Consider the following 19,999-nt stretch of genomic DNA (forward strand, 5'->3'; position numbering starts at 1 on the left):
ACAAACATGAAGGTGATTCATATCACCTCATTTTAGCCATCCCACCAAAAAAAGACACTCCCCCTAAACCCTGCAATCTATTCTTCAGTGAAACAGTTTGGGAGATTGGACAAAACTCACTAAAAAACCCTTCACAGAATATCTGAAAATAATTTGATGAGCTGCTGAACCATGGTGTTTATCCTCTCATCTGTCTTGAATTTGTTTGCACTCACTGCCATGATTTATATCAGAAATTTGCTATCGGAACACGCATCTGAGCCATATCACATGGGTTACACTGGCGACATCCTGCCAGCTGTGTCATTGTGTCTCACATCACAAACTGCAGATGTGTAACAGAGCAAGATGCATCTTTAACGCAGCAAGGATTACACTAAGCCACAACATAGATTCCATATACAGTATGCTACGTTAAAAAGAAAAAATAAAAAAAGAGGGACTATTTCTAAAAACTGAACTGGCTCTTTCTTTGCAGAAATGTTGGCACAGCATCAAATATTCCAGCCAAGTATGTGCAGGCTGATATTCCTGTGCCCCTCAGTGTGCTCCTCTACAAGTTGCAGACTGAGCATTTCATTTTTTACATTCTCACCTACAGATGCCCTGGACTCAATTCTTGTACACATGCAGAATAAGAAACAGCAGCACTGGCTCGGGAAACCAAACTGCTGGGGAGAAAACAAAATTCCATCATTTTCGTAGCTGTTCTGTGATGACATCAGGTGACAGCCCCGCAGGCTCTGGGGCAGAGCAGAGGGGTTTGGCGAACTCCTGCTGACCAAGCACGCAGGAAGCAGTCTGGCCACTGCAACATGGAACTTGGCACAGATTAATTTGTCCTGCTGAGAAGCATACATTATATATAATGCCAAGGCATGGCGAAAATGAATGGCTCTGAATGCCTTCTCACTTTGGAAACCCATTGTCAGATCTCAGGTAGCAAAATTCAGTCTCAGGGTGGAGCTTCAGGATGGATTAGTACTTTCTTGCCCTCCTCCCCAGTATGCCTCTTTGGGACTGCTGCTCAGAGAGTTTGCAAGAGGAACTTTAATTTGAGATGCACTACAGAAATGTCAGATTATGCAGCAACTCCCCTGCCAGAAGATATTCTTCTCCCCCCCCACCTGCAGGAATACTTTCAAGCCCGGTAACTCGCTGTTGTTGGCAGTGTTGATAGACCAAGAGAATAATTTTCAAAAGCAAGAGGTACCCTCTAACCTGTGACCTTTCCTATCAAGTTAACATACAGTAGTGGTGCAAAATGCAGCAGCCTGCAGATAAACGGAGACTCTGAGTTTCCAGTGCTGTCAGTCTGGCACTTTTTCTGAGCTCTGAATTCTCCTGAAAATGTAAATGGGGGTGGTGAGAAGGAGAGCTAAAGGCAAAAATGGTATCTGTGCTTCCCATCAAAATGCTAAAATTACATCCTTTTTAGTAAGAACTTCCATTCAAGAGTAATTTCAACTATGAGAGACAAGTACATTGCTGCTAATGGAATCATTTATCTTTTTTTTTTCTTTTATCAGGAGAGAAAATAAACTGGCAAAGAAATTCTAGGTTAATATAAAACCATTTAATTAAAATATAGCATTCCATATAAGTTTGTTAGGTTTTTTTCTCTTGTGCTTGAGATGCTTCTAGCCAAAACTCTGGCAAGTTATAAATAAACAGATCAAGGTATTGCAAACATTTTTTCTTCTCTTCAGGAGCGGATATAGAAACAACAATCTAAAAGGGAACAGGGACAGAATGATCTCTAGTTGCTGCAAGGACTGCCTGCTCTAAGTTGGAATTATGGGATTTTTATGCATCATCTGACCTTGGTCATTGAATGAATGAAATGAAGCAAAAATGCAAGATACAGTTTTCTTGCTTAAAATAATTAATAATTTATAGCAACAGCATGCAATGTGTGATAGTATAAAAGCACAAGAAGAGGCATATGATGCCTGCGGGTGGTGAAAGGAGATGGGTTCTTACCTGGTTGCCCTCATTCTGCTGGTACTTCCACTGCGTCTGAGCCTCGTCTGGATAAGGACTGCAGAACCAGGCTTGCATCTGCTTTGGAGTCCTTGGCTGAGATGAAGCGATTCACCTTCCTACTTCTCTCTGCCAGAGAGGGTTTTCCCAATGTTCACACAGGACCAGACCTTTGCTAGGCGTGCTGAGAAACCTCAGCCATTACAATCTACATGAAGAAAAGGTGGAAGAAAGGAAATGTCATTATTCCCATTACAGGGAGAAGGAACAAAAGCCCAGAAGATGCAGAGCATGCAGAATTAAATCTCAACCTGTTGAGCCCCAGCCCATTGCTGAAATATCTGCCCAGTCTTTCTCTCTGCAAAAGCTCTGGCTGTTACTCTCAACTTTAAGACCCCACGACTAAACTCTGCCAAAACATTTACGGAGTGTCTGCATGTGTGAGCATGTGTCTGCCATTGAGCAGGGAGAAGAGGAAGGGGAAAGAGGAAAGAGTATGAGACAGAGCAGGAATTCAGAATAAAATACTGATACCTGTCACTGCCATCAATAGTAGAGTTACAGTATCGGCATTGTGCATTACCTTTTTTCTTGCGATAAGGCAATTGAAGGAGGATATATAAACAAGTGGTATTGAGCACTGAGCTCAAGGACCTTGGTTTCTTGTAGACTCCTTGTAGCTGTGAGCGCTAACTGAAGGCTATCTCAAAACTGGGCCATTGATAAGCTCTCTCTTCTACCTGGAGTGTTTTGTTACCTGATAAGAGAGAGGTGCTTCTTCCTGTGGTCTCGCTTATGTGCCCGTGTGTCTGGTTTACAGAGCCGGCAGGAACTGTGTTCTCTGTTCTCCACTTCTCCCTCGACTTAGCTAAAATCCACCAGCGGCTTACGATGTCGAGTGGGAGGAATGGCACAGGCAAGAGACAGACTGGTAGGCAGGCAGACAAAAAAGCATGAGCTCATAATTACGACTTCCTTCAGAGAAGAAGGCAAGATTGTCTGGATTTTTCTCCCAACGTTTGAGATCCTGCAAATGAAGATTTAAAATAATTCACATGAATATTGCATCTAAGGAATGGCATAGCATATTTTCACATAGCCCATTTCTTCTCTCCTTAGCATCTCTCACCTGAAAATAGTGGTGCTAAATGGCACTAAGGAGGGAAAACCTTACCCAGACAAGTTGCTTGACTGCTAAAAATCCATTCTACCCACACACCATCTCTGTGAAAAGTTCAGCGTCATCTGAAACTCACATGAATCAGGGAAAAACACACTTTTCCTCCCTTCCTTCCTTGCCTCCTTCCTCTCTTTCTCTCGTTCTTCCTCTTTCTTTCTTTTTCTTTTCCTTCCTTCCTTCCTTCTTTCTTTCTTTCTTTCTTTCTTTCTTTCTTTCTTTCTTTCTTTCTTTCCGACCAGTACATTAGAAACTATGAGGGTGAAATGAATGAAAAGCAAAAATCTTTATTGCTTAGGGTTATTTGTTGCTTCTCCAGAGAATTATTACTAAACCAACTCACATAAGTACAGGCCACTTGCAATGTGGATCCCAGCACTGGAAGTGCTTTCCCATGTGGATATGCAGCTGTAGAAAAAGGAGCACAAACAAAACCTGGAAGTCCAGGAAATTTCCCTGTTCTTAACGTTCAGAAAACATAGTTGTGGCCAATCACGCAATAGAGCTTTATTTGATTCCATTGACTGGGAATAAAAGAGAATTGAAGAAACATGAGTGAATAGCAAAAACAGTGTCCTGTGAGAGTTAAAAGGAAGGACCTGCTCAGTGTGATGACATTCTGACTTTAAGGACTAAGCACCCATTTTATTTCAGCTGCTCCAGAGTTTTTTTTACATAGTTCTATTGCAAATCCTTATTCTTGTTTTTTTTAACTCTCCTAAGCTGCCGTAAGTTCAACAGTATTCTTAGGGGGATTCTGACTCCCTTATTTTTCCCATGAAAGGATGCTCCTCTAAGCAGAAGTAGGTATCATGTTTCCTTCGCACCACCCTTGCTCCTGTCATCGGCTATTTAATTCAAATCTGAGTTATTTAAGGGATTTAGGAGGTTGGCTTTCTAAACCCTGCTTAAATCAAATTAAATTAAAACCACATTCTGAATAGTATCTAAATTCAAAATGAGGGCAAGTCATCTTCTCCTGCTCCAAAAAACCAAAAAGCAAGTTATCAAGTTCTGTTTTTGCCTGGAGCTCAAGCCTTTCACTGTGTCCCTGATGTGCCTGGGAGGGCATCCACTCCAGACTGACCCTCGAACATCTCTGTGGCTTTGGGCTGAGAGATTTTCAGGCCATAAACACCCTTTCCCATAAAGCCATGTTACTTTGGGGAGCAGAAGGAGAGTTTTGGCATGTGAGCATCCTCCACTGAGCAGCTCTGCTGCTGAGTTGGGAATGCAAATAAAAGATTTCCATGTTGATGATCCCTCCTGCATCAGGAAAAATAAACACCTTGGGGAGGGGGTCCCCTCCCTGCGAGTACCTGCTGCAGCAAAGACTAACGGCTCAAGGAACTTCATATACAATGTGTTTCTCTCCTAGAAACTTTGGACCTAATTTACCTTTGCTCGTCAGCAGATGACTGATGAGTTTTTTAGGGCCTCTGATCAGTAGCCATTTGTAATCTCTAAGCAGCCTGATTTTAAGCTAGTAGAGACAGGGTATGTACTTTAGCTTATGACAATGTTTTGGCAAGTTGTATTTCAGGTTGACCGGCCCACCAAAACTATAAACTGCAGGGCTCTTTTAGAGGGGTTATAGTTACGTGGAGAGGTATAGTTAGCAAGAGGAAAGGGAGTGTGCCCTTCCTCCTCCTTATTTGGAATCTGTGGAAACTATTGATTTTGGGGGAGGTATAAAAAGCAGATAATTCTTTTTTGAAAAAGTCTCACATTTATTTGATCAGCTCTAGTTCGCCTTCATACAGATAACACCTGCCTCTAAGTCACTGCAGAAATATTAATTTTCCACTAATCTTTGAATAAAAAATGGGAGACATCTTACCCAACAACCAGAATGGATAACTGTTAAACAAACTTCCATCCCTCCTTTAGAGCCTTTTGCAAGTTTTTATGGGATTTTTGTCCTAGCTCCCCACATTTTTGTTAGTACTATTATTGCTAAGGAAAAAGAAACAATAGCAATAATAGTAATAGTAATGCTAATAATAATAATAATAATAATGATAATAAAAATGATGATGTCTGACACCTTTCAGTCTAGAAAACTAGATTTCAGTTTTCTCTTTTTATTTTCACTCATTTTCCATTCTGACTTTTCTTCTATTTTTTTTCCTCTTTCATGAATCTACTATCCCATTCATCTTCCTTTCCTAGCACTTTCTTGCCTCATTCCACTTTGGCCTTGTAGCTCACACACTGGCCATTTAGTTGCTGTTCCTGATCTTTGCTTCTCACACTAGAAAGAACAACTTTTTGGTTCCTCTGGAACCTACCAAAGACCACTGCTCATCTCACATGCAAAGATGAGTGAAACTTTGATGATAACAAAGCCTGAGTTAATATCTTCTTGGATAACAAAGCCTGAGTTAATATCTTCTTGGATCTGTTGGCTTAGAGGGTACATTACCTTCCAGCAGACTTTCCCAACTGGATAACTGTGTACATTTCAATATAACCATTAATCACATACTTCTAATTCTTTGTTGCACAGAACCATTGCCCTGTTGAATATGCAGAAAGAGCACTGACTTAGGCAGGAGTATGGAAAAAGAAAAGGAAAGGCAAAAATTCTTTAACTGTGCTAAAAATACTATAAAGCATTTGAATGCACACAGGACAACTATGTATTGTTCCCAGGTTTACTAGAACTTGGTGGGACTTTGGGAAAAGGATGTTGAACCAGATGGCAAAGATATATTTTAAAGTATCTTGAAAAGAAGAATCTGTTGCTTTCAGAATACAATAGACTTAATTCAATATTTGGTTGAACTGACAGTGTCTGAAGGTTAATCTCTGAAGTTTCCTTCTCATCCAGCCGTGACTCTTACAAAATGTCTGAAACACTCATGAGAAAAATATGACTAAAGCTGATACCACTTCCCTGTTGTTTTGTTAACGTTTGAGGTTATTGTCTTTATCTGCTACTCTTTTTTGGCTCCCATTGCAGAAAAACAAGAAATGTCTTTCTTATACCATGAATTTTTAAATTTTCATGAAGATGGGATCTTTCAAAATAGAAGGCCCCATTGTATGAGGCCAGTGTAGGCAAAATTGGTCTTGAAGCTGGGTCAGCTGAGAATGCAGTCTGTGCTAGGTGTTCTTCAGTCTCCTCTCTTTCACTTTGTATGAATTACCAGGAAGAAAGAGGACCAATTTATCTAATATTCTCTGGGAAAACCCTCCTCATTAGTATTAGCTATAGGAAGGCCATGTCAGATCCCCAAAGACTTTCCCAACAGAAATCAATGAAATACGTATATTTCCAATAAAAGCAAAGATTTTTGAGAATTCACACTTTCCAGTGAACAGCTGTTTCACTGGAAAATTCCTGGCCAGCTGTAGCATTATGGAAAGACAAGGTCATCATGACTTGGTGTTGTCATCTCCTGTTCCTTGGAGGATTAATATGGATCAGTAATAACTGCAGCAGTCAGAGCAATTAATAATTGAAAAGGTTCTAATGAGCACATTGATGAAGTCAGCAGAGCCAGAAATTTCTTACTCATAATATTTTTGCCTCTTTTTGATCCTTTTTACACCATGTGCTGAGCAAAAAATTGAGTTTTTCTGCTTGTAAGCCCTGATCATCCTTTAATAAATGGAATTATGTTTGATAATACTATGACTGCAAGTAGGTGCCTGGCCATTAAAATCCTGCCTGAGTTTCCCCAGTTTTCCTGCAACCTGTGCTTTTCCTTTGAAGTTCCATGAAGTTCATTAATTTAGGGACCCGAGATCATCTTTATTCTGTACATTAGTTTATCCATGAAATATGCTGGTCATCAAAGAGGGGTGACTACACATTCCCTGTACATGGCTTTCTTCTTCCTTCAGCTTCAGGCTGAGCAATCCGACCTGGTTAGGCCCTTTACAATGCTTGCATGGCCTCTAGTAACATCCACCAGGAACAGAGAAAAATGTTACTCTCTAGGTTCATCTGCTATCTTAATCTTTGACATAAAGTCAGCTTGAGCTGTAATCCAGGAAATCCTTGCTAGATGCTTAGGCTGATGCTCTTTATGGTCTTCCTCTGCTGAGGGCTCTGGGCTGGATGCTGTCTTAATGAAATGACTGTGCTGCGTAGGGGAGCTCCTACCTCTCAGATCGACTCTGCAGGGAACAGAAAAAACCTGCACTGAGAGTGGTCTGTGGTTGGTTAAGTGCAGGATAAGGAATGATAGGGCGAAAGAGGAACAAGAAAAAAAGTTGGTAGTCTCATTTTCCCAGCTGCCTCATCCTTTCCCTTTGGAAAACCCTTCCAGCACTACATACTTACTACCCAAAATGTCTTTGGGGCTTTACTAGAGATACCTTAAATCAGAGTTTGCCTTGTTGTTTATTTTTCACCACTGTACATTTCATTTATGGCTCCTGCAAAATGCCACCTGTGCTTGACAGGGATTATTCTGAATGCAAAGCACAGATTAAATGCAAGGTCGAGAGCCCTGAAAAGTGTTCTAAAAGCATGCCGTAATCATGAAGTTAAGAAAGGGATACACAGCCTGCAAGCCTAAAATTTTCCCCTAAAATTACACAGTGGCCATTAGTAGCCACCCGTCTACTTGAGGAACTTCTGAAGCACACCAGGCTCCCGTGGAAAGGAGGAGGGAACAGAAAGAGAAGCAGTGTCAAGCTGCAGTTCGCAGGGCTGCAAGCAGAAGTTTCTGTTTCCAACAGGAAGAAACCAATTTGTCAAGATAAGAAATGGTACAGAACAATACGTAATGTCTCTTGGTGGACAGGAATATTGGAGCAGAGTAGTAAGTGGTATTTCCTACCCATGAAGGCAAATGCATCAAAATAGCCAATGTGGGAGAGAACTGGGAAGGACGGTAAGTGTGTGGTTGATGGCATGCCATCCCTTAGTAGGGTGCAGTGCATTCCTGCTCCAAGTGACCCACTTAATGGTCGTATACTCCCAGCAAACATAACTAATGCGGACAAGGCAGATGCGATACACATGCTCATACTAAAGAAGAAAAGAACTTCAATTATACTGTTCCAGGGCAATAATCCCGTTAAACAAAGGCTGCATACAGATGTGCCACTGACGGAGAAGCTGTACACTAACAGGATGAAAAATCAAAGCAGGGAGCAATTCTAGGTATCACTGAAAGATGCCGAGCTGTTCAGTTCAGGCTCTATACAGGAGTGCTTCTAAGGACCAGAGCAAAGGCGTGTAACTCTGTCCCTTGCCGATGCATGCTCTGCCTACTGCTTGCCCTGACCTCTGATAAAGCAAATGTAAAGCTCCCTTTTAAAATTATTTGCCTCTTACACCTGTGCCACATGTGTGTACCTGTGTCAGTGGCAGCACGTTGCCTAAGTGGGAGAGTGCAACCCTGAGCTCCCAAACCCATAGAGGAGCCTAAACCCTGGAGGATTTTTAATCTTTTACCAATGGCTGTGCAGGACTTTCAATACCTGCTTTTTCCACAGATTCCCTGGAGTGTACAGACACATACCCCAACACTTCAGCCAGCCTTGACAGTATCCCTCCAAGCCCAAAGCAACAAGAGAACAACATTTTACAGTCAACAAGCCAGCTTTGTTATTCTTGCTGAGTAATGCACAGACTAAGCCCACAATCACCTATCACTGCCTCTGCTTCAAAATTTTTTTCCAGAACACTCTGAAAGCAAAAAAAAAAAAAAAAGATACACAGTGATAAGTAAGCTACTGGGAGCAAAGAATGTGTTTATACACATAGATATTGCAAGCATTTAATTAGCTGCAGCTAGTGAATCAAAAATCAGGATGCCACATACATTTTTATTTCCTGAGAAGCTGGTCTCCCATCTTAGTTTTGTCTAAGGTGCCTTTTATTAAGGTACCGAAGTTCAAACAGAAAATAGTTATTGTTTTCGTGGTTTGTAAAACTTTACATCCTTCCTTACAGAACCCTCAGGTCCCACAGATGCACTTCGTTGTACCTTCCCAGCCACCGCTTAGCAGATGTTTTCAGTTCCTTGGTAGGAATATGAAAACAAACATGGGTAATGCTAGCGAGGCAGCCTGACCTGAAATAACAATTCTCAGTCACAGTTACCGAGTGCAGGAACTGAAGGCTAACGCTGCGTTTGGAGCCAGGTACAGGGACTGCACTGAGCTGCAGTCCAGCACCAGGGGAAACGGCGCGGGAGCGAGACCCGAGCTGGCTGCAGGCCACGAACGCCATCGCGGGCAGTGACACACCGGAGCGAAGAGCAAGGCAAGACCACGGCCAGAGGCCCGGTTCGGAAGGGCAACAGGTCAGGATTGCCCGGTTTGGTCCTGGTCAAGGAGCCAGCAGGGCCAGGGTCAGACTGGTTATTTAGGAGCAGGAACGTGGGCAGGAGGAACAGAAGTGTGGCTGGTATATTCAGCATCTAATGAGATCCTGCGAGACTGAACAGCATCCAGGGGGCTGGCTACTGCCGCCTGCCTCGTGGGATTTGGGAGGAATAGCTGTAAATTTAGATATTTTTGGAGTAAGTAATAGCAGACTCAATTTAATGAAGCAGGATTCCTCCAGTTCATTGCATGTCATGAGCATATATTTGCAAAGCAGTATTTCATCAACTCATATTTTATCATTTAAAAAAAACTAGAGCTCTGAGCATGCTAGACATTCATAAATATTTGGAGCAGTGCTCACCTATGAATTTAGATCCCATTTACAAGTGACTTAATTATTGTATCACTATCCCTCTAATACAAATAATTCCACTTTAATGTTATAAACTGCTCTGTAATGTGTGAGGTATTCTAAATACTATGATATTCTAATGCAGATATTCACATCTGAATATCTAATAGGGAACAATGTAAAAAAAAAAAGCTTTACTGTTAGATTGCATGATAAAATGTAGCAGTTTATAGTAGTAAAGGTTTATATTAGTATTTTATAGTACCTAATATATTGATATATGAAATGCCACTACTTGGATAGCTACAGATAGTTTAAAAATAATGTTAGCCTAAATGTAACACTGGTTAGGTAGAGAAATCACAAGATCTCCGAGGTACAATTTACTTCACAAACAGACAAAACTTCTCTGGAACTTTATGAATTCTGGAATTTACTGAAGACTTGCCATAAAATTTATTTATATAACTCTGAATTTACATAGGACATCTCACTTTTATAGAATGAATTTCATTATTCCTGTCCCTTTCTAAATTGAAGGTAGGAATAATTTTTAACTACATCTGTATTGCCAGTGATGGCTGGTGCTTAAAAATTATTTATATTGAAATCATATTATTTTGTATTGTGCATTGGCAGTGAATTCATGACTGGCTGATCATCTATTAAGAAATAATCAGAGAATTGGTACTTGGGCCTTTGACACCAGGGGAAAGTTTCTTTCAGAATCCCTTCAGGGATTTTGCAGAAAGCCACTTTTTGCCACTTCTTCTGAGTTCCTTGATATTTTATCCACTATTAATTATTCCTCTGGAGCTGAAGAAAAGCTATTCCAAGGTGATGTTTTTTTCAAGGATTTGTTTATGTAACACATGCACATTTGGATTAACAGGTCTGCTTTCTGTCTTTTCTCTCTGCGTAGCTTCACTGTTGGATCAGATTACCTCTTCACCTGTATGGCGTCCTTTTCAGATGAACCCCCCGTGCTTAAATGCTCCTTTATAACCAGGTATTTCTAGCTCACAGCAGATTTGTTCACCCAAGGGGCACATACTCACTGTAGCAGCTCTAGGCTGTCATCTAGACCGTTCAGGAATCTTGACCGTCTTTCTTGTTCTTCCAGCATTTGCAATAATACTGAGAATTGTGGCTTCCTGGCACAGCAAATTAATGAGAAAAGGTATCCTGAGGACAAGGACCACATCTGCCCCAAAACAGCAGAGCTCCACTGATGGAAAGGAGCAACACATCTGATAAGATTTGCACATCTGCCCACACCTGGAATTTTGCAGCCACCATCAAGTCCCAGCAAGTAATTCCAGAGCATCTGAGGAAGAAGGGACCCAGGTGGGCACTGAGGGCAGCCAGGTGACCTTGGGAGGAGATGTCACCCTTACAGCCCCAAACCCAGGCAAAACAACCAGACCTTAGGTATACTGTCTGCATTTCAGACCCAGACACCACTGTGGAAAACAGAAAGGAAAAACAGCACTAAACATGCAAAATAAATATACTGGGCAATTTGTGTTCCAGGTGCTCTGGGGCACCACCAGCTGTGGCAGGTATGAGCTGCCCTGACTACTTCTGCTGTTCATCTTCCTTTTCTTCACCTCAGGTGTTCAAAATAGTGCTAGAGAATTGAGGTTGATTCAGTAAATGCACACACTTACCTTTCAGCTCATCCTCTTGGTCTTGTATTTTCAGCAGACAGAAAGAGGTATTTCTAGGGCACAAGTCATCCCACCTTCAAGCAGACAATTAAAACAGCCCAGGTGAATTACACTGTACAAGAGTTTATCTTTCTCCACTCTTAAGACAACACAGGAAAGTTGAGATATTGAAGCTGAGAACATCTGAACAGGTGGAATTAATTCTACCTCTTATTTTTAAAGGCTTTGGTTACTTCACGTAGCAAATCCCACAGCTCTCACCAATCTTCCTCTCCTTTGCTCTTCTCCCATCCTTTGCAACTTCCCTTTATTTTTCTGCCTAGTTTCTGCCCTTCATCCTTTTTTAGCTAACGTAGCAATACCACAGAGTTCTTAAGAATGGCAGGTCTGCTTATTGCAGTGGGAGACACAGAAAGATGAAAAGCAAAAGCATCAAAATAAAGCAACAACACAAAATGACAAGCAAAAACTCCAAAGCAGTTTCATCAGTACCCTCAGCTTTTAAATACTGTTATATTTCATAAGAAAACTGCCTAAATTAGTCTACAGATATGATTTGAAATGCATAGAGATTATAAGACTAAATGATGCAGAAGCAGTCTGCTCTTCTGCAGAACACTAAAATGCTATATTTATAGCCAGGAGCCAGCATGGCTTTATAGAAAGAGACCTAATAAACAGCAGAGAATATAGCCAACTTTCAGTTCCCCGAGTATGAAGGCTTTCTTTCCCCATGCAAATCTGTCATGCAAATCATGGAGAACAATTTTGATTTGCCTTCTACCTGAACATTTTGGAATTAATCAGACAGACATGTGAGTGTTGTGTATGTTAGACATGCTGTGCTACTGTTCCAGTGGTTTTAAATTGACAGTATTACATTGCATTTTTCATTATGAAAAATTTAGCTGAGGTTTCTTTCACAGCTTTTCAATCTTAAATCCTTGAACATCAAATGTCAACAAGGCTTTTACGTAAATATCACAGAATCACAGAATACTTGAGGCTGAAAGGCACCTCTGGTGATCATCTAGTCCAAACCCCTGCTCAAAGCAGGAACAGCTAGAGCAGGTTGCCGAGGGCCGTATCCAATTGGGGTTTGAATATCTCCAAGGATTCAAACTGGCAACATGTTCCACTGCTTGATCACTCCCAGAATGAAGAAGGTTTTTCATATGTTTAAATGGAATCTCCCATATTTCAATTTGTGCCCATTGCCCCATGTCTTTTCAATGGGCACTGCTGAGAAGAGTCTGGCTCTGTCTTCTTTCCTACCCCCGAGCATGTGTTCACAAACATTGACAAAATTGCCCTGAGCCTTCTCTTCTTGCGTGTAAACAGTCCTGGCTCTCTCAGCCTTTCCTCATATGAGAGATGCCCCAGTCCCTTAATCAGCTTCATGGCTCTTTTCCAGACCCGATATATATGTCCATATCTCTTACTGGGGAGCCCAGGACTGGACCCAGCACTCCAGATATGTCTCACCATGGTGGAACAGAGGGGAAGGATCACCTCCCTAGACCTGATGCAACCCAGGCGGCTGTTGGCACATTGCTGGCTCATGTTCCACTTGGTGTTCGCTGGGACCCCCAGGTCCTTTTCTGCAAAGCCGTTTTCCAGCCTATCGTTCCCCAGCGTGTCCTGGTGCCTGGAGTTGTTCCTCCTCAGAGGCAGGACTTTAAATCTCCCTTTGTTGAATTTCATGAGATTCCTGTCAGCCCATTTATCCAGCCTCTCAAGGCAGCGCAACCATCTGGTATACCAGCCAGTCCTCCCAGTTTTGTATCAAGTTTTGCAAACTTGCTGAGGGTGCATGCTGTCCTACCATCCAGGTCATTAATGAAGATGTTAAAGAGTACTGGCCCCAGTGTTGACCCCTGGCGTACACCACCAGCAACTGGCCTCCAGCTGGACTTTGTGCTGCTGATCACAACCCTGTGGGCCCAGCCATACACTAGTTTTCAGTCCACCTCACTGCCCATCTATTTAGTCATCAGTTTGTCTATGAGGATGTTATGGGAGACGGTGTTGAAAGTGTGCTTTCAACATAAGTAAAAATAAACATCCACTGCTGTCCTTTCATCCTCCAAGCCAGTCATTTCATTACAGAAGGCTCCTGGGAGGGTGAGGCACAATCTCCCCTTTGTAAATTCACGCTGACTACTTCCAATCACCTTCTTGTCTTGCATGTGCTTCTAAATGGTTCCCAGGAGGATTTGCTCCATCACCTTCCTGGGGATCAAGGTGAGGCTGACCAGCCTATAGTTCCCTGCATCTTACTTCTTGCCCTTCCTGAAGATAAGAGTGACATTTGCTTTCTTCCACTCCTCAGTAACCTCCCCTGATTGCCAAGACCCTTCAAAGACAATTGAGAGTGGCCTCACAATGACATCAGCTGCTCCCTCAGCACTCATGGCTGCATCCCATCAGGTCCCATGGACATCTGTGTGTCCAGTTGGTTTAAATGTTCCCTAACTTGATGCTCCTCCACCAAGGATAAGTCTTCCTTGCTCCAAACTTTCCCCCTGTTTTCAGGGACCTGGAATTCCTGAAGGTAAATCTTACCTGTGAAAACTGAGGTGAAGGCGGCATTGAGTATCTTGGCCATTTCTGTGTCTTTTGTTACAGTTTCCTGGTCCCATTCAGCACTGGGCCCTTCCTGCTGAGATACTTGCAGAAGCCCTTCTGGTGGCCCTTCATGTCCCTTAACAGGTTCAGATCCTGGTAGGCTTTGGCTTTTCTAATGCTATTCCTGCATGCTCAGTGTCTCTGTATTCCTCACAGGTCACCTGTCTCTACTCCCATCTCCTGTTATGCTTCCTTTATATGTCAGAGTTTTGTCAGGAGCTCCTTGTCCATCCACGCAGACCTCCTGCCACCTTTGCTTGACTTTCTGCAAGTCAGGATGGACGGCTCTTGAGCTTGGAGGAGGTGGTCCTTGAAAAATTAGCAAACTTGCCTGGACTCCTCTTCTCTGCAGGTCCATCTCCATTGGGATTCCTCTAAGTAGGTCCCTGAGCAGGCCAAAGGCTGCTGCCCTGCAGTTCAGGGTTATGAGCCTGGTTTTGCCTTGCTCTATCCCCTCAGTATCCTGAACTCCACCATTTTGCAGTCACTGCACCCAAGGTTGCTCCCAAAGGTTGCTTCACGCCCCTGACCAGTTCTTCCTTGGTTATAAGTATGAGGGCCAGCAGAGTGCCTCCCATCATCGGCTCCTTGATCATCTGTGCCAGGAAGTAACCATCAACGCGCTCCAGAAATGCATCAGTGTACAGGCATTTCAGAGACGCACACGGTTGTGCTGATTTCCCAGGAAAAGTGTGAGAGCTTCCCTCATTTTTATTTTATCATGTGAAGTGACCAATAATACCAGAAATAAGGACTCTTCTGTACATAGTTTTACTGTCACGTTAGAGTTAGATACATTAGGACCTACGGGAGGAGCGCAGGCACTACAAGAGATACAGCTTCTTCTGTTTAATGTCTTTTTTCTTATGACTTAACTAATTTATACGCATTATAAAAAGATTTGTTCTAATGTAGTAATTTAATAATTCATCAGTTTCCAGATACAGCTTCTTTAAAAAGTCTATTCTACAGTGATATTTCAGTTAGCACAGTTGCTTTTTTTCCGATAGAATTATTTCACAGTTAAGTGCAGTATTTAAAAAAAAAAAAACAACCTGCAGTGAGTTCTAGCGCCCAGCAATGACCTTAAAAAACACCAAGTGTGCCGAACTTGAGATTTTAACTTCTGTACTACCTCTAAAGTACTTGTACGTCCATTTCTTCACTGACTTCAATACACCTGTATCGTTTACTTTTTTCCCCAGTTTATCACTCCAAACTGTATCCTTATTTTCTTCATCTCTCCCCTAGGTTGTTTTGGGTTTTTTTTTTCCTGTTACTTTTGGTTTATACCTTCTGTATCTATGAGCAATCCCTATAATGTAAGAGTCATGATTTAGTCCCTGGAGAGTTAAAAATACTAAGAAATGAAAGATGTTGACGGTTTATTATGTCGAAAAGTGTATAATCACATTTCAGCATTTCACTTTTTCCAAACCATGTCATTTTTCTTTGTCTTTTATTACAGTATCTCAAAGGTTACACACACTGTATTTCTTTAGTTTGCTGTTACCCCTGTCTGCAAATGTGTTCCCTGAGGGAAAATTTGCTCTCATTTCACAAAAGCAGAAGCAAGTGCAAAACAGAAATCAGTGAGAGGTGTTCATTCAGCTCTACACGGGGATTTGCATGATTCGCCATGTGATAGTTCAGCAGAACTTTCTATGCTGTCTGTGGCACTCTTTATAAACTATGACTTGCTTTCTGGAATGATATACTTTCCTTTGGAAAACAAGTAGTTCCTCAAAAAGTAAACAGTATGTGGAAGAGCTAACAACAGCTCTGCACTGTATCATTCATAGGCTAGCCATGTAATTTGGAATAATCATTCAGTAAGAGTTGAAAGAATTGCTTTTTGCCACAAGAAAGCAATTCACTCTTTTAAAAGGAATACGCTGGATTCACTGTTTCCATTGTGTACTGGTAAACCTAGTACTTCCGCACAGGATTTCATCGCGGTATGAAACTGTACTGAGGAAAAGGCATCTCTTTGTGGCACTTGGGGAACCTTGGGGTTTCTGCTCTGTAAATAGTTCAGTGAGGGTGTTCTCATTTTCGGTGACTGATGATAACTTCCATGGTGATTGTAACTCAGCCAGCTACCACAGACATAACAGACAAGGAGCACTCATATCATCCCTCGCTGTAACTCAGTGCTCGCATGAGGAGCACTGCCAAGAGATTTCAGGAAAGGGTACCCTTGGGCAATCAGTACTTTGGAAAACAATTGGGGGTGAGCTGATCTGAAATCAGCTATGATCAGAACGTGTGGTCATAGCTTTTCATACGTTGCAGGTTTGCAGTGCTGAGCGGGTCCTGAGTCCTGCAAAACTGAGCCTTTGGTAGGTGCCAAGCGTGCCTAGTACTCTGAAGGAGTGTCTAGGAGTTCGTGTAATCAGATCCAGGTCCATACTACGGACGTTTTGCCTTTTTCTGTTAGTACAAAAGGGACTGAGAGCAGCTTAAATGTTCAATGAATTGCCTGCCACAGAGGAGTTCTTGATCCGAAGTAAGCATACCAAGCTCCATGACCAGCACATTTTCCTAAGCTAAAGCCCTGCCGCTTTAGCTTAGCTCTAGCCTGAATGCAGCTCAAGCACACAGGATCCATGCAGTGCTTAGGAAGATTGAGCCTGGAGGTGAGCACCAAACTCATTTGTTGCAACAAGCTGTTACAGAAATGCTGGCTTAGCCTTCTGCAACAGCTGCAGTGCTTGACCTTCTTCAGGCCGGTGCTCCGTCCCTGAGTGTCCTCATGGCCTCTGGAGATAGCCCCTGCCTGAGCCTCCCTCTGCAGCCAACGTGCGAGTCAGCGATGCAAGCTGTGGGGGGAAGGACTCAAAAGTGAGCACAGCTGATAAGGCCTATGCACTCCAGGGAGAGGTCAGATTCCCTGATATTGAATAGCTCCATGAGCAAGACACTCGGCTAGCACGCGAGGGACCCGGTTCAAACTCTTCGTCCTCTGATTTGGAGCAGCAATTTGACCTCAAGTCACTGTCCCCAGGAGACTTGCCCCAGCTTCTATGCTGCAGGGCAGTTCTCCTAGTGTCTCTTACCAAAGCTCTTCCAGCTTGGAGAAGCTGGAAGTTCTATGCATTCAGTGACCACACCCGCACGTTTCTTACACACACATTTTAAGGCTTTTAAAAAAGCTTCAGGATGTAACATTTTGAAAATTAACACTCGTTTATGAGGAAAATATACCTGTGCCAGTATCTAGTGCATTCTCAGGTGATTTGATTCCCATTATTCAAAAAATGGTGTTAGTTTGACTTCCTGTGCGATACCAAGGCAGTACTCCAACTATGCAGCCATATTGAAAATATAAGTTGCAAAGCATGCTCTAAAGCATGGGAAACACACAGGAAGATGAAAATTCAAAGCAAGGAAAAATATACGGGCCATTAAAACTCAAGTACATGTTTAATTTCAACGCAAGACTAACTTTAAAGTTTCTTCAGTCTCATTGTCACAACTGTACAAATGTCAGGATAAGTTGAACCGTTTTGACAGCAAAAAAACCCAAACTAGAAAGCTTGCATGTGCGTGCAATTCAGGTATTGTAAGAAATAGGCTTGTCTTTTCCTCTTTCCATACACATGTGATGGCAGGAGCCATGTGGAAGCAGGAGTGTGTCCGTATGTCCTCCTACTTAGCTGTTCACAGAAACTGCTTCTTATTGAAAAATGTTTCCGTAACTGTTGGATCTTCAAAACCTGCTAATTAGCCCTAGTATAAGGACTTGGGTTTTATTTTGTCTCATGAGAAGGGGTTGACTTACCTGACTAATGCAAAACCCCTAAAAGACATCTGTGAATTTTGGATGAAAAGGCATTTCCCTCCAGTCTAGAGGTACGTTTCCAGCTTAGACCCGTCCACGCTCCTTGGCCCCTGCTGTTGACTAGCTTACTCTCCACTCCACACTGCTGGCTTCCGCATATCTCATTTCTTCCGTACATCGCTCCTCCCCCTCGTAGGGGTCACTGGGTCTCACCTCAGGGTTCTGCATGTCACGGGGTGGCAGGTCTCGGAAAGACAAGCAAGGCTAGCTGCCGTCTCGTGAGTGACTTCTCTACTGGCGATTCCCGCTTTAGCTGATTGAATAAAGGGAACGCCTGCAATAATAGCATATAATCGCTGTTGCAATAAATACCAACTGATTGCTCATTTTTATCAAATGCCTTCTGTACACCTCTGGTCTCTTCATATTCCCAAGCACCGGACACCTCGGATAAATAAAAAATTAGCATCTAGTACAATCTCAAAATCCGGGGGCTACAGGTACTTTCATTTCAGAATCACGTAACATCTCCATCCCTGTTTCTCCCTAATTCTTATCACGTGGACTATGCTGTGCAACCTTTTGCCTGGATCTTCCCTTTGCCTCCTTACACTTTTGCAGTTTCTAGCTATTTTAAATTGCATGTTATAAAAAGAGCCACCTCCCAAAATTCAGTGTGCTGGGGAATAGGGCATCCGTAAGTTGTCTCCACAAACTTCTGTCTTGCAGATGGGATTTCTTTACCACAAAGACATCTGCTTTTGGGGGCTGAGATTTTACTGCCGTACGCTGGAACAAAACTGGTGTGGCACCGTACAGCGAAGAACAGGATCCTTTATTTTTTGCTTGTACTTAACGCAGATTGTGTTCCAGATGCTAGGCAGATCCACCACTTCTTTTGCTTTTTGTTGTCATTTCCATTATTTAAATACCTACATTTAGACTGCAGATTGCTTTGGACAAGTAGATGCAAGAATTTAGTAAAATGTAAAGAATACACGTTAAATATATGGTGATATATATCCTCAGCAAACAGCTCTTATGCCACCACTCTGTGTGTCTGTCCACCCCATCTGCCTATATGTTTGGAATCATCGGCTCATTCCAGCCAAGAGGAGCTCAAAGTCTCCAAGACATTTACGTTTCTGTGAGTTTAGCGCAGATCACAGATGTCTTCTCCATGTGCGCTCCCTGCTATCACTCAAGACCACGTGCGTGGGAGAGAGACCCTAGCAAGGAATCGGTTTTAGGAAAGGCTTCCCTTGGCGCTTGCGGCCAGGCGTGAGAGACGTTTGTAGGAAACCAGGCTGCTTGGGTCTCTGGCAGGCAAGCACGGCAAGTTAAAACGGGAGGGCTGAAGCTGTTGCTGCCTCTGGCTGTGCACCCCGGCCAAGGCATCGAAACTGATGAGACGGCGTTTGGGCCACCATGGTTCCAGCCTGGTCTTTTCAGGGCAGCTGGTGCCGGCTGCGGTTTTGTGGCACCCGTAGCCTGCGTGGACGGGGTTTACCTGTTGGAGTGACTTCTACTTTCGCTCAGGTGCCCTCGGAAACCCTCCCGGGCCGGGTTCAAAGCCGCACCGAAGCGCTCGGGGGCAGCACCCCACCCGGACTCCACGGCGGGTCCCCCCTCCCGCCGGGGCCGCAGGTCCTTTCCCGCGCCATGCCGGAATCGGCCCGCGGATACGTGCGAGGACACACGGACACACGCCCCGGGCCTTCCCTCTGCGCCTGCCGACCGCCGGGCCCAACGGCCGGCGCGTCCCTGAGGCGGGCGGGCGGTCGGTCGGCCGGTCCGTCGGTCTGTCAGTCGGTCGGTCGGTCGGCGGGAGGCCGCGCCCGCGCGTTGCCAGGAGACCCGGGGCGCGCGCGGGGGGGAGGGGGAGGGAGGAGGAGGAGGAGGGTGAGGGGGGTGTGGGGGAGGTTTACGTGGTGACGTTAATTCTATATGAGCGCCAGCGGCGGGAGCTCGGGTCTTTTTACCGCCAGCCGCGCCGCGCCTCCTCCTCCTCCTCCTCCTCCTCGCTCCTGAGTCACCGCCAGCCCCGGCCCGCGCAGGTACCGGGCGGGCTGGGGGGGGTGTGTGTGTGTGTGGAAGGGGGGGGTACGGAA

General features: G+C 43.6%; 1 long non-coding RNA gene across 1 annotated transcript; it reads right to left on the minus strand.

The window, feature by feature from the left end:
- Positions 1 to 17,511: 17,511 nt before the first annotated feature.
- On the minus strand, positions 17,512 to 19,670 carry LOC128135402 (uncharacterized). The gene is made up of 2 exons (XR_008233073.1): positions 19,399 to 19,670; positions 17,512 to 18,222 (listed from the first exon to the last, which is right to left on the minus strand). It is a non-coding gene; the product is annotated as an uncharacterized LOC128135402 (long non-coding RNA).
- Between the last annotated feature and the right edge of the window lie 329 nt (positions 19,671 to 19,999).

The sequence above is a fragment of the Harpia harpyja genome, chromosome 23 (genome assembly GCF_026419915.1).
Source record: "Harpia harpyja isolate bHarHar1 chromosome 23, bHarHar1 primary haplotype, whole genome shotgun sequence".
NCBI classification, from domain to species: domain Eukaryota; kingdom Metazoa; phylum Chordata; class Aves; order Accipitriformes; family Accipitridae; genus Harpia; species Harpia harpyja.